The sequence below is a fragment of the Megascapheus bottae genome, chromosome 8, assembly GCF_031878675.1.
Source record: "Megascapheus bottae isolate mThoBot1 chromosome 8, mThoBot2.hap1, whole genome shotgun sequence".
NCBI lineage: Eukaryota > Metazoa > Chordata > Mammalia > Rodentia > Geomyidae > Megascapheus > Megascapheus bottae.
The window spans coordinates 8,344,085-8,369,216 of record NC_143516.1 but is presented as its reverse complement, the minus strand read 5'-3'; the positions used below and the strand labels follow the sequence as shown (position 1 = coordinate 8,369,216).

The 25,132-nt window shown below is 43.9% G+C and overlaps 1 protein-coding gene across 1 annotated transcript in view; it reads left to right on the top strand.

Annotated features, from left to right (window-relative positions):
* Nucleotides 1-5,967, top strand: part of Scaf8 (SR-related CTD associated factor 8) — a 107,849-nt gene extending 101,882 nt beyond the window's left edge. The window contains exon 23 of the mRNA XM_090337927.1: nt 5,431-5,967. The gene's annotated coding sequence lies outside the window, so the exon portion shown is untranslated. The remainder of the gene's footprint in view (nt 1-5,430) is intronic.
* Nucleotides 5,968-25,132: the final 19,165 nt, after the last annotated feature.

Genomic DNA, 25,132 nt, shown 5'->3' with positions numbered 1-25,132 from the left:
TGACGTGGGAGCTATGTTAACAGTTGGCTTTCTGGAACCACACTGTGGAGCTATCTATCTATCTATCTATCTATCTATCTATCTATGACTTAGCACCCCATCTACACAAGGCTTCCAGCCCCTCTTTCATCTCTCCCCACCCTGCTCCTTTTCCTTTTCCTCTCCTTTCCCCTTTCCTGGTCCTTCTGGAAGCAGCTGCCTGAGGACAGAAACAGTAGTGTTTATTCATGTCTCCAGCCCCTAGAACAGTCCTAGGCTAACAGTAACTATCATAGAACTTGTAAAGGTCACATTTCTACAGTCAGGGATTGGGAATGATAGGTGGGCATCCTAGAAGTAAGTGTTCAGTTCTGCAGGACACTGGGCAGAAAGCAGGTGATCCAGTCCAGCTAACACATAATTTTAATGCAAGTGTGTCCCATGAAATGCTCAGGATATATGTCTATACACATACATATATACATATATTAAAAATGATGTATATTTCTGTTTGCTACTTTTGGCATCCCTCTCCTCTCTGACATGTAGTAATTGGCCTTAAGAGTTTTAGTGTTCTCTCTGTCTGCCTAGCCCCTGGTATACAGGACCAGTGGTGAGAACATAGCATAGTAGTGAGAATGTAGCTCCTCGAGTACAACACCAGACATGATAACAAATGTCTATTCAGAGCCCTTCTTCGACGGAGTTCATATCACAAATGGCGCTGGTCTTGCGGCCCCCTTAGCGCCTCTGCTTCTCCATCAGGAGAATGTTGGATGCAAGTGAGAATAACCCTGGATCCTTCCTGACCTGTTCTCTAAAATGAAGCATCCGGAGACTTGAGCTTTATTGCTGTGAATGAACTTAGCAAAGGACTGTTGCTTCCCAGCAGAACGATCCCTTGTCCCATGAAGGTATCAACTTCCAAGTTAAAAATGGGCGGCGTGGAATTGAATCCTAGACAATAAGGATTGTGAGTTTTATTTTACTCAGTACAAGTGAATTGTATCCATCACCTAAGGTCTTCTAGAAAAGGTACCAGGAGTCTGGACAGGCCAGATGGATTACAGTGCTACATCCGAAGGACCAGTGAGGTGTGTTCTGGAAGATTCCATATTATACCACCTCCTGAGCATGTGAGGGGATTCTATGTCCATCATCTAAGTGATATGATTTTTGTAAGAGGAAAAAAAATACCTTGAATCTAAAGAGGACCTTAGGAAAGAGAAATTAGTCTCGAGACTGCCTGGCTTCTGAGAAACCAACCTCAAATGGGATAAAGGCAGTGTTTCCCGAATAAAAATCCAAATGAACTCCACTGACTGACACATTTCAGTAGTTGTGGGAACAAGATTTTTAAAAGTACCAGCAGCCATATAAGGGAGAAGGGGACATATCTTTTCATGGCTACTATTCATTACTGAATTTTTGAAAATTGCCTATGCTGTTTAAGAAATCTAGAGATAGGGGCCAGGAGTTCGGTCTAGTGGTAGAGTGTTTGCCTAGCATGCATGAAGACCCAGGTTCAATTCCTCAGTACCACATATATAGAAAAGCCAGAAGTGGTGCTGTGGCTCAAATGGTAGAGCTCTAGCCTTGTGAAAGCCCGACAGTATTCAGGCCCTGAGTTCAAGCCCCAAGACTGGCAAAAAAAAAAAAAAAAAAAAAAAGTTGGTGTTTTTTGTGTTTGTTTTTTTTTTTTTTTTTTTTTTTGAGGATTTTATGAAGGGGGAATGGTAACATATTGCCAGAACTAAATTGTACCTGGAGTTTCATCTCTCTTTCTTGAGTAGGAAATAAGTGAACAAGATGTGAACTCTTGAAGGGCTTTTGACTTCAATTGACTAAAGTCCCCCTGAGCTCAAGCAAAGAGGTCAGCCTAGGGGATCTGGGATTTCTGACGAGGATTCCCAGGGTAGGATGTCTTTGTGATGTTGCCAAGTTTGAGCTAATTCTTCAAGAGTGCAGAGAGCTATTTTAGCTGTAATGACTTCTGCTGATAGCTCTATTATTAGACCAGGAGCTTTCAACTCATTTCAGAGTCCCCGGCCTCTCTGCTCTTACCTGAGCTACTCTGAATCCGTGAGTCCTGCATGAGGTACAGATGAAGCAAGCTCACCTCTCAATATTGCGAAGGAAGAGGTTTTCTTATCCCATGTGCTGGCCAAGACCTCTAAAGAACACAGTTATGGAAAGCCACCTATTTATCAGATCACGTCCTGTTCTATTCTGCTTGGGACAAATGTTTCTGAGGCTGTGTTGTGTTTGTGTGAAAAGAAGATCTATTTATGACTGGTTTGCTCATTTGAAGCATGTTTGGAGTTCTTCCTGAAAACTTAAAACCTGTGGAGAAAAAAGAATCCCCTTGCACAGGGTTGTGGCTCACACTGCATGCGCCCTCTCTGTGGAAACAGAGCCCAGTTCTTGTCCTGATCGATCTGTGTGCACACACGATCATGGAAAATGAAAACAATGGAGTCGGGAGGGCAGGGAGGAGGTATTTTCCAGTCCACCACTTAAGACACAGCAAAAATGAAGTCCAAGACCTGGGAACAAGCAGCCTGGGTCCCACAGATGCCTTTTGTGACTGACCCACACATTCCTTCCCTGGCTTGCTATCTTACCTCACCATGGGTAGTCCAACACCCACCTGTTCCTTGGGCTATATTTTCTGACATCCCAAGCAAAGTGGCTTGACATTTCTGGACTTAGATATGTCAATTCTCTGCCACTTGTTTAGTTTGCAAATTAGTTTTAGCCATTAAAAAACAACAGCATCAAAATAAGACAAAACAACAGCATCTGCTCCAATGGACAGCCATGGCCTCTCTCCCCAGTTCAGCTGTGACACCAGCTGAGGATGCGAGATTGTGTTCGCTTTCCTCAAACTGAGTATATGAAACCTGAAAAACTTCAAGTGGGTAATTGTTTCCTTTTCAAAAGGTTCCTTTGCTTCACAAAAGGAATGACAATAGGTTTTCTTTAAACACAGGCTCTTTCCAGTACAGTAATGGCAACATTTCAGCTAAGTAGTGACACCTGTAATCCTTGCTACTCAGGAGACTGAGACATAATGATCATGGTGTGAAGCCAGCCTGGGCCTGTTATGCAAAGCCTCATACTTGGTCCTTGAGATCCAATCCACTGCATCCCTGCCCCTCCATGGCTGCCTTAGAACATGGCTAGCAGAAAGAGGAAAGGTCCCCTTCCTTCCTTTTCTGGGGGCACCGTTCCCACACAGCCTCTCTCTCTCTCCCCTAGTCCTCAGTGTCAGCCTCAGTAATGGGTATTAATCTCCATTTCACACTCAAGTAGGCTTTGTGGCTAAGAACTGGCCCAAGGGTTGCACATCCGCTAGAGACAAGCAGAACTGGTGACCCAGTGTGCGTGGAGATTGCAGAGTGCATTCTTTTACTCATTTCCCCGCCTCCTCGTGGACGAGCTGGCTGGGTAAGTTCATCCGAGGCCTGCCCCCGGGACACTGTGCCTTCTTCCTGTCTGCCCACAGCACCCTAGCACCCATGGAAACAGCATGCAAGAGGCTCTACGAGCCTGTCAGGGTCAGGTCATTCATCTAGCAAATGATTTCCTTCATTTTATTCTAAGAATTTTTACACTTGATACTTTGGAAACACATGAATTCATAGTATTCTCCTCTAATCGATATGCTTCCCCGCATTTGAAGGGGGTTTTTAACTACAGAACAACAAATCATTGAGCAAATTACCTTAACACACGCCTTCATGTACACTGCTCTTCCAGCGCCGTGCCAGCCATCCTGCACCCACATGGGCTGACCAAACCTATATGTTGTCCAGTGCAGATTGGGGACTGGCATCTGTGAGTGGTTCAGGCACTCCTACCAACATGGCAAGCCAGGCTGGTTAGCCGCGGCTCTGAACCTCTTTTGGAAAGAACCATCTCCATCACAAGTGCTGTGGGTACCACCGTGTCATCTCACTGGTTATTAGGTCAGTTTCATCTGGGCTGATGTAAAAACAGACCCTAGTCGGTCTTCTTCATGTGTGTTGGCCCTCCATGAAGGACAGAAGGATAGGACATCTGGTTTCTGGGCTAAAACTCGCTGGTCACTGACAGCCCTGATAGGAGATATACCAGGTGTAGGGAGATGAGTTTCAAAGGGGTTGGAGCTCTCTCTAGATGCTGCCTCTGCCATCTTGTTCTCCCTAATTTCTCTGTCTCTCAATTATTATTTAGAACTGGCTGTCAGGCTGTGTGCCTGGTTGTTTTGGTGCTGTCTGTTTTATTAGCCACAGAAAGATCCAATCAAAATTGCTCTAGTCTTTCAATTCCTGAAGCTTAGTGATTTGTTACTACTGAGAACTGACAATTTTCAAATATTCAACCAATTCTAGATTGTATCTTGCAGCAGTGAAAAAAATCACATGACATTTTCCATCCCCTGTCGTTTTTAACGAGAAGGTGTATTTATCAGATATAGGAAAATAGTTCAAATATTCAACCAATTCTAGATTGTATCTTGCATCAGTGAAAAAAAATCACATGATGTTTTCCATCCCCTGTCGTTTTTAACAAGAAGGTGTATTTGTCAGATATAGGAAAATAGTTCAGCATCTGGCTTAGGGACAGTGTTCTCATGGTTTAGTTTCATTGCTGTTTACTAGATATGGCATGGTTACCTAAACTAATCTAACTCACTGACTTAACTAACTAGGCAGTATGCCGTTACTGCCTAGTAAATGTTGCTGCATTGTTTTCCTTACTTATTATAGTTACTTTTTAGCTGATTATAGTTTCAGGAAGGTTAGCATGTGCTGAGGTCATAGCATAGTGGTAGAGTACTTGCTGAGCATGCCCAAGGCCCTGGGTTCAAGCACAGCACTGAAAAAGAAACAGACAAGGAAAGGAAAGATCTTAGGCCTTAAGAAAAGAAAAGATAGGAAGTCACAGTTACTTTTTCAGAATTTCCACCCAAATAGAGATATGTATGGGACTTTTGAAGCTGCTAGATCTTTTGAAATTTCCCTGCAAGCTGAGCTGGTTCTTACAGCTAGATCCTTTAACACCCAAGTATGGGGTTATTTAGCCTGGCCACGGCCACAGACTGGCTTGATTGTACCTGCTTGTGCTCTGTGGGAAGCCCTTTGAGTATTCGTCCCTTGGATTGCCATTGTAGACATCCAACTCACCCCAGCAAGGTCAGGACCTGCCTGGTAACAGATGGGAGCATGGCTGCAGTCTGGGTCTGCTGACATCCTGGACAGGCCAGCACAGGGGGAGGCACGGGTCCTGTACAGGTCTGATAGGTCTTTCTGCTGAAGCAGAGGATGCAGACATTGATGAAACGCGGAGGTATATGCTATTGTTTGACACCAGCTCTTCTTTAGGACGTATCTAGGGGGGAGAAAAAAGTAGGAAAAGTTATTCCATTGACCAGTGATGACCAGTTATTGTTCCTTTTGTCAACAGGCAAGATGATGAATGAAGTCCTGGCAGCTTCCTGTGTCCCAGGCCTTGTAGAAATAAATGAGACAGAAGTGCTTCAGAGTTCTAATGTGCAGCCCATCGGATCTTGGTTAAGGAAGCGTTAAGAGGAAGGCGCCGCTGGCTGGTGCGAAGGTTCTGTGCTCGCAGGTGTTGTTTCTGATCGAAGCCAGAGGTTGCAAGCATGCATTCCCTCCCTGTATTACCTGTGGGAGCAGGTTTAATTTTATAAATTTTAAACACGAACTCTATGAGTTTCTAGTTCATAATTGTTCTTTTTGAGGATCTTCTCAGATGAACAGTATCACATCTGTAAGAGTGACACACTCCTGCAGGCCAAAGTTGAGTAGGAAAAAAAAAAAAATCAGTGCCAACCAACGCTACCTGTAGCGGTATCCATATCAGTGAAGGGAGGACGAAGGGCCGTGGAGACCCTTTGGGAAAAGTTGCCTGGCCTTGGAGTGACAGCGGGTGGTGCAGCCATAGTGTTAGTACACTAAGGCTGTATTCTTTTTCTTTTTTTTCCTTTCTTTTTTTTTTTTTTTTTTTGTTGTTGTTTTGTGGTTTTGTTCCAGTACTGGGGCTTGAACTCAGGGCCTGAGCACCACTGTCCCTTAGCTTTTTGCTCAAGGATGATGCTCTACCACTTGAGCCACAGTTCCACTGCCAGCTTTTTGCTGGTTAATTGGAGATAAGAGTCTAACAGATTTTTTTTTATTTTTTGAGCTGGCTTCAAACCGAAATCCTCAGATCTCAGCTTCCTGAGTAGCTAAGATGACAGTTGTGAGCCCAGTTCAAGGCTATCTTCTTGAACGTAGTAGGCATATACCATGTAGTTCTCAACCCGTGGCTTCAGTCCATTCTAGTTAGTTATCTCCCTAAACATTGAGAGTTTTAAGCTTTTGTTTAAAAAAAAATAAATGTTTTTTAATGAAGCTTTGAAAAACAAAATCCAGGGGCGATCGAGTCTTCTGAGTATTTCTCTCCAGCCTTCCCGTGCCGCTATTGTAAATAGCGGGGCCTAGCCAGGAGCCTTGTGCGAGAATCAGGGACAGCAATCAGTGGGGACAGTACATGGGATCATAACATACTTTATAAGTACATTTCTTATTAGCTCATTTGGGCAGAGAAGGTAAAGCTTTGCTGCCAGACTCCAGACCAGGAATTGTATATTGGGAATCACCAGCATTGACAATACGTGTGGGAGAAGGGGAGGAATGAGAAAACTCTCATTTGAACACCCCTCACATCCAAGAGAACATTTTTAATCACCCTTTTTTTGTTTGTTTTTGGCTCTGTCAAAAATTAAACTGCTTGGAATGCTGTAGTCTGTGGTCTCTTGAAGTTTAATCAATGAGAACCTAACATCTGCCCAGTATGTTGTCACTTAGGATATTCATAATAAAAACGGAAACTCCTTTTGGCTGTTAGTCATTTATTTGCTTTCTAGCTTAGTACATCTTCCTTGGCTCACAGCCTAGCAGCTATGAATCTACATCTCCAGTTGTCCTAACAGAGATACACCATAGTTCAAGCCTTTTGCTACCACTTTCTTTGAGTCACTGATGTCTTTCAAATTTGATCAGCCAACCCATTCTGTTTATTGCTTCAAAGGCCAACAGAGTTTTGAATGCTTTGTCTTTCTGAAAATTCATTCTGCAACATGATTTAAAGATAATTCGAGACTATACATAAGCCTCCTTGAGTAGTTTCTACTTATATTTCCTCTTGACTATTATGTAACATAAATATTTGGTTGTATTTCATTTTCTGAGATAAAAAAGCTATGGGTGGTCAAGTGGGCACTGTAGGTCTTCCAATAACATTTTTGTTTGACTTTGTGTGTGTGTGTGTGTGTGTGTGTGTGTGTGTGTGTGTGTGTGCCAGCAATGGAGCTTGAATTTAGGAACCTGTGCTGTTCCTATCAAGGCTGATGTCATCATAGACTTTTCTGTATAGGCTGGCTTTGAATTGTGATCCTCAGATCTCAGTAGCTGCGATTATAGGCATGAGCCATTGAAGACTGACTTAAGTTGACTGTCTCCAGGATGTTGGTGTGGTGTTTTATGTACTTACTCATCTGTAATAAGAAAGAAAACAACCTCAAATAAACCCAAGCACAACAGCCTTCTGCAAAAAGCTTAGACTTTGTTTGGCATTTTTAAGAATTTTTTTCTGACCCAAGGGGAAAATCTCTTTCTTTCTCTTTTGCAATTAGTAAATGTACCACCGACCTAGCTCTTACCTCCCAGTCTCCAGCTGCTCCCTACCAGAAAGAAAAAGAGAAGCCTGGTTTGGGGATTCATGTGGGCATTGTAGAGTGTATATGAGCAAAGGATTTGGAGACTGCTTTATTTAGACATAGGGCTATTTCTTTGTTGACCCCACTAGCCTTAAATTCCTGGGGACAAGCAGTACTCCTACCTCGACCTCCCAACTAGCTGGGAAAACTGATGAGTGCCATTATTCCCAGCTCTGGAACATAGATTGGAATAGACAGGTGGCAGGTAGGCAGGTAAATAGATGACACATGGATAGATATAGATGGATAGCTAGAAGGTGACAGACAAGATAGGTTCAGAGATAGATACATGAGTCTTCCAGGGATGGGGTGAGAGGAAACAGCAGAATAGCAAAGGATTTACAAATCAGGCCATTGCATCAGAGACCAGTTCAGGTGCACCCAGAACTTAGCTAGCACTGGTTCTCTAATAATTAGGAGCCAGTCGTCTTTTGAACAGGCAAGGGCACCATCCTAGGGTCAGGGATGGGTGCTTGAGTGGTTAGATGACCCTGTCGGAAGTGCAGCTCTCCTCACACCCCGACCACCCTCTCTATGTGAGCAGCACAAATGACAGCCCATGCTCCTGGACCGGCAAAGGAATGTCTTCAGAAGTTACTCTTCTTCTGGGACACAGAGAGCTGGGTTTTCAAAGACTGTTAGGTGACTGGAAGGCACCAAAGCTATTTAATATTTTCCCATCAGGGTTGTTTGGTCTATGCGCGCTGGCCTCCTGTGCTCTCATTCAAAGGAGATGAGTGAGCCTAAACAATTTCTTAGTAGCTGACAAATTCTTCCTCCAGTGAAAACATTTCTCCCCCAAGGGGTTGCACATGCTGTATAAATTTCACCTAAAGTGATTTCTGCTTTCAGTGTTTTGAGCGCATACGCAGCTAAAACAAAAAATATATATATTGCTCACGTTCGATGTTGCAGAAAACGGCTTCTCTCTACTCATTATTAGTGACTCACCCCCATCTACTGTTTCTGCATCTATTTATTAAAACTGGGGAACATTCCTTATCAGATCCAGGAATTTCTAGAGCTACCTGTTCTCTTGGAGAACTGCTTACAGTTGCAAAGAGGTGACCTGGCTGTATTGAGTGGGTCTGCCTCCTGATAACTTGTTTTGTAGATATTTATTGCACCTTTAACTAAATGTGAGAAGTGACAGGTTAACTGCTCTTATATCTTTTGAGGGACACATTCTTTTAAAATATTATAAAAGTATATTTAAACACAGAAAAACATCTACCCATGAGTTGTGAGGAAATAAAGCCAACTTGTGTATATTCTTACATAACTACAAAAATTAATTCTTTCCATTCCAGTGAAACATAGCAGATCAAACTCTTATTATTATAGGCAACTTAGAGAGAAATTATCATAAACTATAAGCATTTTATCATCTAAATTGTATATACATTCAAACACTATGTTCAGAAGTATTCTCCAAAAAGATACCTGTCATAAAGTTAGCACAAATTTTAAAACCTAAAGAATCTGTAGTTCTAACAATAAACGTGGCCTACAAATGGCTGAGACAGACAAGAAGAATATTCCCAAGCAGGTGGAACTTTCTATTCAGAAAAACATTTGAAAAATTGTGAGCGGGTTGGAGTCGAGGCTCAAGGCCACTCCCCAGGCTTGGAAGTGCACCTGACTGGCAAGCTTGAGATCCTGAGTTCAAACCATGGCACTGCTAGAAAGAGGGAAGGAAGGAAGGAAAGAAGGGGAAGGATGGGAGGGAAGAAGAGGGGAATGCAAATGAAAGAAAGAGAAGATAAAAGATGTGAAGAGAGGGCCAAAACCTTCAGGTAAAGAACCCATCACAGAGTGGAACTGACATTTAAAAATGCCCCAAACTCACCTGTCTAAGGAAAAGCTGAGAGCACAGTAACACAGAGTGCACGCCTCTAATTCCTTGCATCATCTCATCCCTTATCCAGAGGAAAAGTATGTAACTTTTGCCAAAACTATTCATATCATGTCATTTTACCTGTGTGGAGGGAAACACACACACACACACACACACACACACTTCAAGAACCTGGAGGCGTACTCAAGGTGTACCTTGGCTTCTGAAAGCATGAAGAAGGAAAACTCCCCAAATGGAGGCCTTTGTGAGCACTGCAGGAAAAGCACAGGAGCTCAAGCCCTTGCTTCTTCCTGCTAAAACTAGTTCCCACACCTGGGTTTTTAGTAGAGTGCCATGATTCTGTCTTCAGATTCCCAAATGGAACATACTCAGTGCTTAGTAAATACCCCAGACTGTGCTTGAGCTCAGAGACCGCACTACGAATTAACACCGCCTGAGTGCAGCATTAAGACGGTCACGGCTCATGGGAGCGCCTTGCGTGTTAGAGGAGGAGTGTAAAGGAAACACAAAGCAAGTACCAACCAAGTGGCTTGTGTTTCATCAGCCCAACTTTCCACAATGGGGGAAAGGAACCACTGTTAACATTTTATCCTTTTGCTATTTCCTCATCTGTATCACGTTTATTGTTTTATCTGGGATTCTGCTTACTTGTGAGCTAATGTATAATATCTCCAAGACTTTCCATCTGGTTCCTAGGCCTAACAACAAAGATCCCTATGGCAAGGTTGTAAGGCTACCCCTCCCAGCTGGACATTCCATGTTACAGAGTCAAAATAGGACCCAACATCCCTGCAGCCTTCAGCTGGAGCCAGAAGAGGCAAGCTACCATCCATGGATGTTGCCATTGAATTCAATGTAGGAAGTATCGGGTCTCAATACCTAAGGCCATATGAAGGAAAACTCAGCATACACTCACGCACAAAGACTTTGGCTTTATGGCCTTTGGAAAACCATAAAGACAAGGAGTGATTTTTAAACAGAATTTTACTAGCATGGATTATTTGTATGGAAGAGTTTTCCTTGTGACATTTCTTTTTAATTTAATTTTATTGTCAGGGTAATGTAGAGCGGGGTTACAGTTACATACGTAAGGTAGTTGAGTACATTTCTCCTCCGACATTGTTATGCTTCCCTCATTTTTCTCCCACTTTCCCTCCCCCCACCCCTCCCCAAGTTGTAAAGTTCATTTCCAACATATTATCTTGTGAATTTCATTGTTGCATTGGTTTTCCTTTGTCATTAGTCTTCATTGTAACATTTCTATACGTATATAAAATATGCCATCAAATTCATTGCCTCTATCACTCATTCTTCTCCCTTCCCTTACTTTTTAATTTTTATTATTCTTTTAGATTTAAAAAAAAAATTCTACCTCCTCCCTTCTTAAAACAATTCCAAAAGGTTTCCTTCTATTTTCAGACATGCATATGATGTACCATGAAACAACATAAACTCCGCTTCTTAAGAAATCTTTGTGGGCCGGGAGTTTAGCCTAGAGGTTAAAAAAAAAAAGAAATCTTTGTGTAAATTAAAAAGAATTTCTCTTTAAAAAGAATTACATTTAATGAAACAGGAGCAAGAAAATATACCAGAACAGAATAATTAGAAAGGGTTTGGAGGTTGTTTTGCTTGCTTTGGTCATTCATGGGGCTTGAACGCAGGGCCTGGGCAATGTCCCTGAGCTTTTTTAACTCTAGCACTCTACCACTTTCAGCCCCAGCTCTACTTCCAGTTTTCTGGGTTAATTAGAGATAAGAATCCCATGGATTTTCCTGCCCCAGCTTGCTTCAAACCATGATCCTCAGATCTCAGCTTCCTGAGTAGCTAGGACTAGAGGTATGAGCCACAGGGCCCAGATAAAAAGTTATTGTTATTTTAGTTTTAATTTAATTTATTTATTTTTGCCAATTCTGGGGCTTAAACTGTGGGCCTGGGTACTGTCCTTGAGCACTTTAGCTCAAAGGCTAGTGCTCTACCACTTGAGCCACAGCATCACTTCTGGTTTTTTCTGTGTATGTGGTACCAAGGAATTGAACCCAGGGCTTTGTGCATGCTAGGCAAGCACTCTACCACGAGGCTATACTCCTGTTCCTAGAAAGTTATTCTTCTTTTTTTTTTTTTTTTTTTTTGGCCAGTCCTGGGCTTGAGCTCAGGGCCTGAGCCCTGTCCTTGGACTTTCTCAAGGCTAGAGCTCTATCACTTGAGCCTCAGCACCACTTCTGGCTTTTTTTCTATGTATGTGGTGCCAAGGAATCGAACCCGGGTCTTCATGCATGCTAGGCAAGCACTTTAACCACTAGGCCAAACTCCTGGCCCTAGAAAGTTATTCTTAACCCACATTTGTGAACTAATTTACTTTCCTGGACAATCTTAAGTGCACACATATGAGGGTAGTTTTTTTTTCAGTCCCTGTCATAAGAAACAGTTGCATGGAAGACTGACTCACTGCATTTTGTCTAATATTAACTAAATACCAAAAAGGAAAACAGGGCCAATAGATAACTCATGAATTGTGGGTTTAATTCATAATTAGTGTCCATTTCTGAGCATGCATCAAATCTAACTGCACTGACAAGTAATTATATAGGAGCCTTTGGAAATTCAACCACTTCAGTCCAATGGTAATATAGACAATACATGTTACTTAAAATAAAGCAACTCATTAACTCAAATAAACATGATCACCATCCAATCATTTGCTAATTGCCCATCCTTGGACTTAAGCCAAAAAGTGATGTTTCATTCAACTAAAATTCTACTCACCTCGCTCTGCTTTACTGGACCATCAAACTCAAACCAGGACTGAAAGACAATACCATATTTCTAACATTGTAGGCCATGTAGTTTTTCCAATGAATCTCCATTTTTAAGGACTTTGACTATAGTTTCTGTTTTGCCTCATACCTGTACCAGGTCTTAAACTCGGGACCTTGTACTCTTGCGTAGTTGGCTAGACTCTTACCAATTTATTTGTTATAAAAGTCCATCAGGGGGCTAAAAGTTTGGCCTAGTGGTAGAGTGCTTGCTAGGTTCAATTCCTCAGTATCACATACATAGAAAAAAGCCGAAAGTGGTGATGAGGCTCAAGTGGTAGAGCTCTAGCCTTGAGAAAGTCCAAGGACAGTGCTAAGGCCCTGAGCTCAAGCCCAGGACTGGCAAAAAAAAAAAAAAAAGTCCATCAGGACCCAGAGGCACTGTTGGTGCCAGTCAGCTCTGAAGGCCGTGGTGCTATGGACTGAGGACAGTGGAAAACGCCCACCACAGAGCTCTAGATATAAACACAGGCCAGCTAACAGCAACCCCCTCCCAAGGTCAGAGCAAGAGGGCTCACTGTCTAGGCTAAGCGTACCTACTGCCTACTTGTTCATCTCTTCACTGTCAAGTCAGTAAAAAGCGGCCTCCCATTTGAGGGACACGGGCTGTGTCAGGCGATTCCTTCTCTCACCAAACTCCTCCCAGCACCTATCAAAAGAAATCCCTTCCCTTAGGTGCAGCTGTCAGGGACTCTTCGTTCTACTCTTTGTTCCTCCCTTGCTATTGATTCATTGCTCCACTAAGAGGTTCTTGGTAGATATTCTGGTAATTTCCACGCTGGGGCCCGGGGTGTTTCGGGAAGTGGTGCCTCCTCTGTCCTCTCCCAGTGGTGATGATTCCCTAGGTGTCCCCAGCACTGGGAGTTCTGGAAGGTCCCCCAGGTGCCCTCTGTCATGGGGACACATTGGGGAATCCCTGGGCTCTGAGGAGGATGGGAAGGCTTGGTATCCCTCTGAATCGCCCTCTGCTCTGATTGGATGTGTGACTTTAGCTCAAGGGCACTGGTTCCCCTCTGCATGGCGCAGATTTCCATCACGCTAGGTGTGCTCTCATCGGTATAATGAAAATAATTGCCTTCATTGTGTGGTGAGTGATACCATGGGCTTGGCACTGGGTGGGCACTCAGGAAATGGTAACCGTCATTTATCCCTAAGGCAAAGCAGAGCTGTGGAAATAGCAGGTGATTTAAATGATGTCACTGAATCAAAGTGAGAACAAGTAGAGTGACACCCAGGCCCACATGGGACACATTCATTCTCCTGGACAATTGAATGGTTCACCTATTGTAAGCTTTTGGGAAAAAAGAGATCTAGCTTTGTATCAGAGATAAGGCTGTTGTGTCTGTTTTCCCAGAGTAGGCTGAACAGGATCTGCTGGGCTCTGCTGGCAAATCCTTTGAGAATTGGGAAATGAGCTCTTTAGATGAGGCCTTGTTCACTTCCTGATTTGGCTGCTATCACCTCCCTGCAGTTGGGGAGGGGCAGGGGTGTGGCCTACCTCATCCTAGACTTTAGGTTTGTTCCAATCTGATAAATCTCTCTTTTGTTTTTAAATCACTTGTTTTGGCATTTGTCTCAACTAAAAATCCATTTCCATTAAAAAAACAAAACAAAAAGGAACTACAAACGTGACCCCTCTGGCGGGGAGGTGGATCCTATCATTCAGTCTTGGGGTTGGACAGCCAATCTCTCACCTGGCCCCCGAAAGTATTGCATTACCTTCAGTCTTCAGTCTTGAGGGCTGAGGTGGGCAGTTCTCCAGGGAGAAATCACTGAGTTGAAAGGAGCCCAAGCCATCAGTGAACCCTAGGGTTTCATCACTGTGAACCTTCTGAACTATGCAGCCTCTGTGGCCTATGTCAATTTCTGTTGATGGGGATCATGACTTCCCATCTAATTTACCAAAAGCTTGGCAACCCTCCAAGACCACTGGTGCAGTCTCAGAAGGAAACTACCCACAGCTGCAAGGTCAATGAGGAGCCAGTTGGACTAGAACTCAGGTGGCTACCCTTCCCCCTCGCCTCCCCCTCCCACAGCGTCCCAACCACCTTCAGGGGAGAGCTGCTCCAGCCCCAGGGTCACAGGCCGAGGTGGAGGGAGCTTCTGTGGCACAGCGGGCCCCACTCCCTTCTCAAGGCTGAGGGGGTCATGGCCCTCACGAGAAGCTCCAGGAACTACATGCAATGAACTTCTGAGCAGCACTTACTCTGAGATTCTGACAAATGTATCATTCATTCATAGATGCTATCTGGTACACTTCTATAGAGCCTTGAACTGGTCAGAGAATGAAAACATTCAAGTTTTCTATCTAGGGCCAATCAAGATGAGAAAAGATGTCATGGTGAAGCTCTTGGGAAAGGCAGTGTTTGGCTGTTTTCTTCTTTACTTGAGAGACCTTCCTAGACCCCCCGAGTCCCCTAGAGGAAGGTAGAAAAAAGCCCACAGACTGCTGGGCATGCTGGCTCACACCTGTAATCCTAGCTACTCAGGAGGCTGAGATCTGAGGATCGCAGTTCAAAACCAGACCACTAACATCTGTGAGACTCTTATCTCCAATTAACTACTAGAAAACCAGAAGTAGCACTATGGCTCAAGGGGTAGGGTGGTAGCCTTGAGCTCAAGAGTTCAGGGACAATGCCTAGGCCCAGAGTTCAAGCCCACCAAAAAAAAAAAAAAAAAAAGCCCATAGACTTACCGCTTATTGCAGCTCAGGTTAGCGATCTCCACAAGCTCTGTCTCTACCCACTCTGCCTGACTCTAGGCCTTCTCTGTGAGATACTCCTGGCACTGTGCCCTGTGCTGAGGACATGGCGTCCCCATGGGGACACCTGGAAGGAGTTTGCTGTGGTTTTAACTTAGAAAGGACATCTTAGTGTTGAAAGGACATCTTAGTGTTGAAAGGACACAATAATTAGAAACACAAAATAGCACCAGAAAATCTTTTGTGCCTTCACTGCATTGTTCTGTTGTGCTTCTCTGTTGTGCATTTCTAACTTGACTCTTTTCACATGACTTAAAGAGGGCTCAGCAACCAAGATGGCACAATGGCATACAGCAGAGGTGATTTACACTTCTTAGCCCTTAAGTCCCATCCAAAACGTTCATATCTATCTCTAAAGAAACCTCCTGCTTTTGCTTTCTAGACAATGACTCATACCCAAAACTAACAGGGGCCCCAAAACTTTCTATTTGAAAAATAAGGGATGTTTATTGTCAAGCACTGTGTTTTTTTGCTTTTGTTTTTTTTTTTTTTTTGCTGTTTTACTTGTTACAGCTTATCTTGACCTTCAAATGATAAGGTTTATTTCTAGTAAGAGGATATTTACACCAGAATTTCACCAGTTTGTTGTCGGAGTTGATTTTTGTTAGTGACTAAAGTAGGAGTTGTAGCAAAAATCCTACTTTTCAGGGTTTCAAGGGATCTTTATTAAGACTGCCTCAAGAGGGCGCGCTGCGCAAGCCTTTGACTTGCCTAGTACATTCTCTCAGGCTTGAAACAGTACTGGAACCCCAATTTCCAAAAATGCATAGCAATACAGCTCCAGTAAAGTAGGGGTTCACAGAAGAGGCCCAAGGACACTCAATAGACATGGAGAAGCCTCAGTTCTCAGGACAGAAGCCAAGAAGATCCAGGGTCAGAGTTACTGTAAGGATTACTTAAAGAAAACCCTATACAGTTAGATTATACTCATTCTAGCTACTCTGGAAGTTAAGATCTGAAGATCACAGTGTGAAGCCAGCCGAGGCAGGAAATTCTGTGAGATTCATCTTCAATTAACCAACAAAAAGCTGGAAGCAGAGGTGTAGCTCAAGTGGTAGAGCACCAGTCTTCAGGGGGAAAAAAAACATAAAACAAACAAACCAAAAAACCTAAGGGACAGCCGCTAGGCTCTGAGTTCAGGCTATGGTACCAACACACACACACACACACACACACACACACACACACACACACACACACACACACCTAAATCCATTTACAATGTAGACTCTTGGAAGACAGTTAAGGCAGAAAGAACTGCTTTTTAAAGAGAGTGGAGAGTGGGCAACAGTTCTGGCTCTGTTTAGTAATACCTTTCAGTAACTCTCATGCCTGAGAGTTACTCTCTCTGATACACAGAGTATATTTTTTTTCTTATACATGCCTACCTATGAAAAGTTCAGTTTCTAGGTTAGATGCAATGAGAGGTTAACCAGACCAATAAAATTAGAACAAGTATAATTATACTGTAATAAAAGTTACCTTGGGCCAGGAGTTTGGCCTAATGGTCGAGCGCTTGCATAGCATGTATGAAGACCTGGGTTCCATTCCTCGGTACCACATACATAGAAAAAATCTGGAAGTGGTGCTGTGGCTCAAGTAGTAGAGCTCTAGCCTTGAAAAAGCCCAAGGACAGGGCTCAGGCCCTGAGCTCAAGCTCCAGAACTGGCCAAAAAAAAAAAAGTTATCTAAAACTTATGAATTGGTTATTTTGGGGATCCTTCCATTTCATATTCTTAAACTGTTGGTGGCTCACACCTATGATCCTAAGTACTCAGGAGGCTGAAATCGGAGAATCGTGGTTCAAAACTAGCCTGGGCAGGAAAGTCTATGAGACGCTTTATCTCCAATTAACCACCAGAAAACTGGAGATGGAGCTGTGGCTCAAAGTGGTAGAGTATTAGCTTTGAGCAAAAGAGCTCAGGGACTAGTGCCCCATCTCTAAGTTCAGGCCCCGCAAATACCACCACCAAGCATAAATAAAGTATGCAAAACTATGGGTGAGCTGGGGGGGGTGGTAATTGGATCCCAAGTTAGCAGACACTTCGATGGTTGCCTTTGTCTTTTCAAAAACCATTCTAGTTCTTCAAGGGGTGGAAGATGCAGAGAGGCACAGGTATGCAGGGCAAAAGGTAAAGAAGAATGGAATAGGCATAATACTTACCATCTAGAAGAAGGTAAGATAGGAAAAGCTGAAGACCTTCTTAAAAATTGAAAAGATAGAAAACAAATCAGAATAGCAGATTTAAATCCAAATATATTGCTGGGTACTGGTGGCTTATCCCTGTAATCTTAGCGTCTCAGGAAGATGAGCTCTGGGGATCCAAATTTGAAGCCATCCCAGATGGACAAGTCTGAAAGACTCTTAGATTCAGTTCACCAGCAAAATGCTGGAACAAGAGGTATGGATCTAGTGATAAACATTAATCTTGAATGAAAAAGGTAAGGGAGAGAATGAGGCCTTGAGTTCAAACCCAATGCTAGTGTGTTCACACATGCACACACACGAACATCCAAATATATGAATAATTAATACTTTGAGGGGAGGCGCCACTTGCATTTAAAGGCAGAGATTCTTAAGTTGGAGAAAACATCCTCCAACCATATGTTGCCTTTAAATATGAACCCAGCTAGATTGAAAGTTAAAAAGATGGGTTAAGTATGTCACACAAACCATATGGTTAAAAAAGCTGGTGTGCCTATAAACATAAGATAAAATAGACTTCAAGATGAAGAAGTAGAAGGGGGAAATTCCTCAGGGACAAATAACAGTCATAAAACTATATATACCTATGAAGGGAACTTAAATACCTAAAGAAATAATTGACAGTTCTAGGGAGCAATAAATAAAGCCACAGTCACACTGAGAGACTTTAACATGCCTCAGGCAGCAATTGGTAAAATTCCTAAGAAAAAAGAAAGCAGGCCTGTAGATGGGCTGGCCCTGTGCTCTGTTCACAATAGGTTTCTATTTAATTTCCCTGGCTAATGAACAGCCGATGTCTTTGTTACCCAAGGACATCTTGAGATTGATTATAATTGCTGAGAGTGAACCTAGATCTTCGGGCAAGTGAGTGCCTCAAGGGTTTAGTCCAACCCTGTCTGTAAATGAGGTGAGTTTTCTTCTTCAGAAGAGTAAATTGAGTGAGGTGAGAACCTCTTCTTAACTTCAAGAGCGTCTTTGAAGAGTAGCACAACCTGGCGGTGGGAGAGCAGGGCTCCTGGAAGGGTCCTTGGGTTCAATTTTAGATTATGCTGATCAACCCGGAGCTGGAAGAGTTTCACCCGACCCATTAACTGACACTTCAGTTCTCCTCTCCAGTCACCTACTCATCACCAGGTTTGGCTGAGAGCCACTTCATAGGATTATTGGGATGACAAGGACCAACCTCGGCCTCCCAGCCCCACACAGTTCTGCTCCGTCCCAGAATACAATTATCCACTTTACCATCTCCCAAGGAAGGGTTTGGTTTTCTCCCCCCCTCCCTCCCTCCCTCGCTTCCTTCTCTTTCTTTCCTTATTTTTTTTTTCCAGTCCTGGGCCTTGAACTCAGGGTCTAAGCACTGTCCTTGGGCTTTCTCAAGGGAGGCTAGAGCTTTACCACTTGAACCGTAGCACCACTTCCAGTTTTTTTTTTCCATATATGTGGTACCGGGGAATCAAACCTAGTGCTTTGTGCATGCTAGGCAAGCACTCTACCACTAGGCCACGCTCCTGGTGTCATGTTAAAGTTTCTCTTGCCTCTGTAGCAGTGTTGAAATTGACCTTCTGCTCTGATCCGATAGTAATTCTTATTTCCAAGTATTTTCTTAGTTCGATTTAAACTTTATTCTTTTATTTTGTAAATTAAATGGAGCTAGAAAATAGATCTCCTATTATCCAACTCTTAAACACACACACACACACACACACACACACACACACACACACACACACAACTAAAAAATACCCAAGGGGCATACAAGCTTCAATTGAAGCAAGAAACAGGACATAGTTGGTGACTGGGCAAAAATAAAATTAAAACCCTGTATTTTGTTAGCCAAGAGGAAGTCCAAGAATGTTTTGAGCAGATAGAGAACTATTAGTTCCTTCGAGTCTTCATCTTTAGACTGGTAATACATATAACATAAAATCCCACCCAGAGGGCTGGCGGCAGTGGGGGTGGGGCCGTGGGGGGCTGCAGGGGCTGGAGAGTTCAGTGCGAGAGCACATGTTTAGCACATGTAAGACCACGGATTGATTGTAAAAAGGAAACAAATCCCATTAGAACTGGAGAAAGTCTGGGCGGGGAGGGGGGGAAACCAAACCATTAAGGACTAATGGATGGAGAGGGGTACGGCTGACTTAGAATGCCTCCTCACACCTTGCACTGAGAAAGTAGATCCCCTGCTCCCCACTTTCACCCTTCCCATCATCAGTGTGCTAAAGACAGTGATTGTGTCCTCTGTATGGTGCATGTCCGAATCGTTTGATCTTTCCATCTGGTTCTTCCGCTCTGTTAATAACGATGTCTGAAGACACAGAAAGCTTTGTGTGCCTCTGAAATTATCCCTGTTCTCAGTGGCAAGTCCCTGAATAGAAAAGTCTTTTCCACTTTATCTTTAGTACAAAAAGCAAAAGGAACAAGGCATTTCACTCCAGCCTTCTAGAAGGCCCTACTGCGTGCCTGAATTTTTGTGACTTCTTAGATACTGACTGGAGAGGAGAGTAATTATGGCAGCCATCTCAGAATTAATCAGATAGGTCATATAAGTTAGTTATTTCTCTTCTAATGGTTTAATTACATCCTCTAGCTAGCCAGGGTAGAGTGCTTTCCTAGCACATGTGAGACCCGGGACTCAACCTCAGGACAAGAAAAAAAGAAGGAAGGAAGAGAGGAAGGGAAGGAGGGAGAGATTACACTTTCTAAACTTTGCAAGATTTGTTTAAAATTCTATTTTAGTAATGGCTGTACAAACAGGGAAGGCTGGGTGCTGGTAGCTTATGTCTTTAATCTTAACTGATTTGAGGATCAAGGCTCAAAGCCAGGCCAAGCAGAAAAGTTCTTAAAACTTCCACCTTCAATTTACCAACAAAAGCTGGAAGTGGAGCTATTGCTCAAATGGTAGAATGCTAGCCCTAGCCAAAATTGGTACACGATTTCACAACTATTCCCCCCACCACCACAAAAAAAAGAGGGGAAAACAATGAGAGAATGCTTTTCCTTTAGAGATGTCAGAAATCATGAGGTTTCTGCCTGCTGTTAGTGAGTCTCTCGTGAGCCTTACGCTCTTTATCCGTGGTCCTGAGACCAGTGCTGGCTTCTTGAGGCCTGAAAAGACAGCATCTCGAAAGGCTTCCCTTCCCATGGCAAAGCAGGAGTCCCAACAACTCTTCCCTTCCAGTCTTGGTTACATCCTGCTCTTCTTTCTTACCTTTCCTGTGCTTGCTCGGTCTTTTCCTCTATTTCAGTCCATTGTTCCACCGCAGCACCCTCCTGCACTCCATCACAGAACTACCCGGCCTTTTGTTGCCTATCATATACCTCAGTTTCTTTGTAGCACTGAGCTACACCCCCCAGCCCAAACCTCCTCCCTTGTAAGGAAAGCATTCTGCAAGTTTCCAACCCTAACATCGCATGGCATAGCCTCCTGCATTGGAAGCCTCATATTTGCTTTCTGGTTTGGGAACTTAGTCTGACTGAGGTTACATGACCAGGTTCCCTTCTCTGGCTCCCTTTCCTGGAGGTGTTGGGGACCTCAGCTTTCATTCTATCCCCAGGTTAGCCTAGCAGGACCACCCCCCCCCCTGCTTTTAGCAAGAAACCCATGCATGCACGAACACACATGAACACACACACACACACACACACACACACACACACGTTTCTAAGACTCTTACGTTTTCCATTTGTTCCGCCCCAGGTGAAAGGCAATCTTAAAAGAATTTTAACAAGCAATTTGTTGTTAAGACTTGAAGCCAGGACACCGTACGTCCCTTAGCTGCTCGTCTACTCTTGTTGTGGGGTTGGTGGCCTGATTTTTCCTTTGAGGATAAGTCTCATTGATGTAATCCTCCAACAATTTTAAACCCACAGATGAAGAACATATGTTTCTTCCTGCCCCATGCCCAGACACTTCAACCCATTCTGAAGTCTATATGGAAGAAGATCTTTAAAAACAAAATTACAGCCTTCAGTCTGTATTATCCACAAATTCTATCAAGTATGCATAGAAAACTCAGCGAGTCTGAGGGAAGACTTCTCTTTCTCTAACAGAGGAAGCCTAGGGTTTTTGTTTCATGGTGATTGTTGATGGGAATTGGGTGGGGTGCTAAATGCAATAAAATGGGGTGACATCTCCCCTGTGTTTGTCTTAGAATGCCAGGATTGTTTCTTAAAGGCGATTCTGTCAGAGTGACCTTTGCTCCCACTTTGGATCTTCATATTTTATCTTGGAACATAAGTTTCAAATTTTATTATCTACAGTAGCCCAGTACTTCCTCTTTTTGTCCTAAAATTCCCTCCCTCCTGCCTCGCCCAGCACCCTCAGTCTCCTGATGTGAAAGCCGCACCAGGCCCGTCCACTCCATTCCCGAGGTCTGCTCAGACTTGGTGAGGATGCTTCGTCAGGATGGACAGGGTACATTTGGGTTCAGAAAAGGGAGCACTCTCAAGGGAGTCTTCATCCAGAGGAGCCAGTTGGGGTCTCGGTTTCAATCTGGGTGAGGTGATCCTCCTTGTGGAAGAAGCGGGACCACATCCTGGTGACTGCTGACAAAGGGTTAAGCTCACAGACGGCATTCGCAGAAAAACAGAAGGGTTCCCACATGAGCCGGGCTGCCACCCCATCATGGCACTATGGCAGACATGCTGCATTCTACAGCCATCAACTGTGTACATCTGGGAAGGCTTTGCACACCAGTCAGCGTATGCTGCAATGTGACTTTAATTACATACAGATTGGCTGGCTGGAAGAAAGCAGGGGAATTGAATCCAGTCCATTCAATGCAAGCCCTTTTCTGAGTGGTCCTGGTTTGAAGAGGCTGTATGTGACTGCAGGGATGGGGAGACGGCAGGCAGGCAGGCAGGAGGAGCTGAGAAGGCTGGACTGGACTCGCCTTCATTCTGGGGTCAAGGTGTAGAGTCAGAACTCAGGGACATGGTGATTAGGTGTGTGTGTGTGTGTGTGTGTGTGTGTGTGTGTGTGTGTGTGTGTCCCAGTCCTAGGGCTTGAACTCAGTACTTGGTCTCTGTCCTTGAGCTTTTTCACTCAAGATTGGCCCTCTACTCCTTGAAACAGCTCCATGTCCAGCTTTTTGCTGGATAATTAGAGATAAGGGTCTGGCTCTGGGCAAAGATTATGCTGCAAATTTGTCAAGTGGGTATTGTGAAGCCGTTTTCCTCCCTAAGGAGACTTTGTTAGGCTGGGCTGGCTTTGAAGTTCATTTGACATCATAGTTTCAAGAGTGGATCTAGCTGCTTTGTGAAAGGAAAGAAGCAGAAGCAGAGGCAGAAATGGCCACTCCCATTCCATGCAGAGAGAGGGAGAGAACCACCACTCCAGGACATTCTCTCCCAGTCTCAACAGCACAGCTTTGGTTTTCTCCTCAGAACTTCCTGGAATGGTTCTTCCTGACTGCGTGCCTTGTGGGTAAGCCACACTGAACTTCAGCTTTCTCTGTGTGAACACCAGTGACAAATAGCCCTGAAGAGCTGACAGACAGAGTGGATCTGCAAAAGCTCACCAAGGTTCAGATCCCACCCAACCAGTTAGTGTGCATGGGCACTTAGTGTGGGAATGAATGAACTGGTCCACCAGTCTCACAGAGACGTAAGCCTGTCTTGGGTGATTTTGCTGGTAGTGTGGCTGCCCAAGAAGCCAAACCAGACAGAGTAGATGATGAGTCCTTATCCCCCCTCAGTTTCCCTGGAGAACAGAGGCAGCCTCGCGGGTAGGTGGCCGAGCAGCTCCTAGCTGTTGGGAAGAAATGGTCAGGATTATATACTGAGTAAAATGTCATCACTGAATTATAAATACCTTTTTTTTTTCTTTTGGTGGGTCATAGGGATTGAACTCTGGGCCTGGACACTGTCCCTGAGCTCAAGGCTACTGCCCTACCCCGTGAGCCACAGCCCCACTTCCGGTTTTCTAATGGTTAATTGGAGAAAAGAGTCTCTTGATCCTGGCTTTGAACTGTGATCTCCAGATCTCAGCCTCCTGAGTAGCTAGGATTACATGCATGAGCCACCGTGCCCGTCTGAATTACAAATTTCTTGAGGGAAGCTTCTTTGGCTTTAGCCTTGTGGAGCAAGCTAAGTGAATGATGTCAAAATTCATTTCACTCTGTAGAAATGAAGTGTGTGTGTGTGTGTGTGTGTGTGTGTGTGTGTGTGTGTGTGTGTGCGCGTGTGCATGCATGCATGCATGCTAAGACTTGAACTCAAGACCTAGATGCTATCCTTTAGCTTTTTCACTCAAGGATAGCCCTCTACCACTTGGGCCACAGTTCCACTGTGGCCTTTGGTGGTTAATTGGAGATACAGCTTTCATGGACTTTTCTCCCTGGGCTGGCTTAGAACCATGGTCCTCAGACCTCAGCATCCTGAGTAGGGTTACAGGCCTGAGCTACTGGCACCTGGCTCATGAAATGCATTTTAGTAGACTGTTTAATAATCTCTTCACATATATACAAATACTTTTCTCCACTTAGGAAGTAGGGAAGGCGAGAAGGGAGAAGTGAGTGAATGAGGAATCAGGAAGGCAAGAAATAGGGGAGAAAGGCCACTTGCATTGCTTTCAAGTATAAATTCTTTTCGTTTTTAATGTGTGTTCTAGAGGCCTTCACATCCCCAAGTCACTCCAACCACTTCCTTGGAGGTAGGACACTCTCTCCAATCCTAAAGAAGCAGTGGATGCTGGGTTTGCTGCTGGGCATCTTTGCTGTTCCATCCCCAAGAGTCTAGGGTCCACCTTAGTGTCTTACTGGTGGTAATAAGGGTCACAGATGGTCTTTCTGCACTGGGGAAGGAAAAGAAACTGCACAATGCACTGAGACACTTGCAGAGCAGGGAATGTGGCTTAGTGGTAGAGTGCTTGCCTAGCATGCCTGAAGCCCTGAGTTTGATTACTTGGTAATACATAAATAATAAGTAAGTAAAATTATTAAAATAAAAGGAAAAATAATCATTAAAAATTCTTAAAAATACTTTTAGTCCAATACACAGATTCCTCTCTACTCCAGGAACTACGCTGTGAGGCCTAGTCATGTGGGGATGGGGTCTACAGAGGTATCATATTGACAAAGTGGAAGGATGAGCATGAATTTCTGGACAGGGACACAGGAGACTTTCTGAGCACTGGAGATGGAGCAATGATATTTGAACAGCAAAGAACATGCTGCACTTTGGATGAACAAAAAACAAAACAAAACAACCCCAGCATGGTTGAAATGGAGAAGTAAGGTGCTGGTGTAAGTTACTGGATGTGAGGCTGGTTCCATGGACTGGGGCCAAATTGCAGTGGCCAGGGTTGATTGCGGTCACTCGTTGACAGGTCCATACCTCCTGTCCGCATGTCTTCTCCCTAAAATCTATGAATGGTTCTTGCTGACTTCTTTCAGTGTTCCTGAATCCCACTGTGTCCTCATGGGCCCAGAAGATGGCCATTGGATGGAGTCTGATTAGCTTTGGAAGTTGACCTGGACTCAATTACTGAAGTGCTAAGGCTATAAACAGGAAAACACCCATGGTGATATCTTTGGACTTTATCTATTGAGCAACATAAAGTCTGTACAGTTCTGAACAGAAGAGTGACCTATGTCTGTCTATATGAGGAAGTTATTGTAGCTACAGTGTGACAATTTGGTTAGGAGAGACTGGAAATTAGAAGAATAATTAGAAAACAACTACAAGGTTTCAGAGATCTGAGAAGGCCTAAAGGGTGGAAAGTGAGGAGGCAGTTTGAATGGAGGTC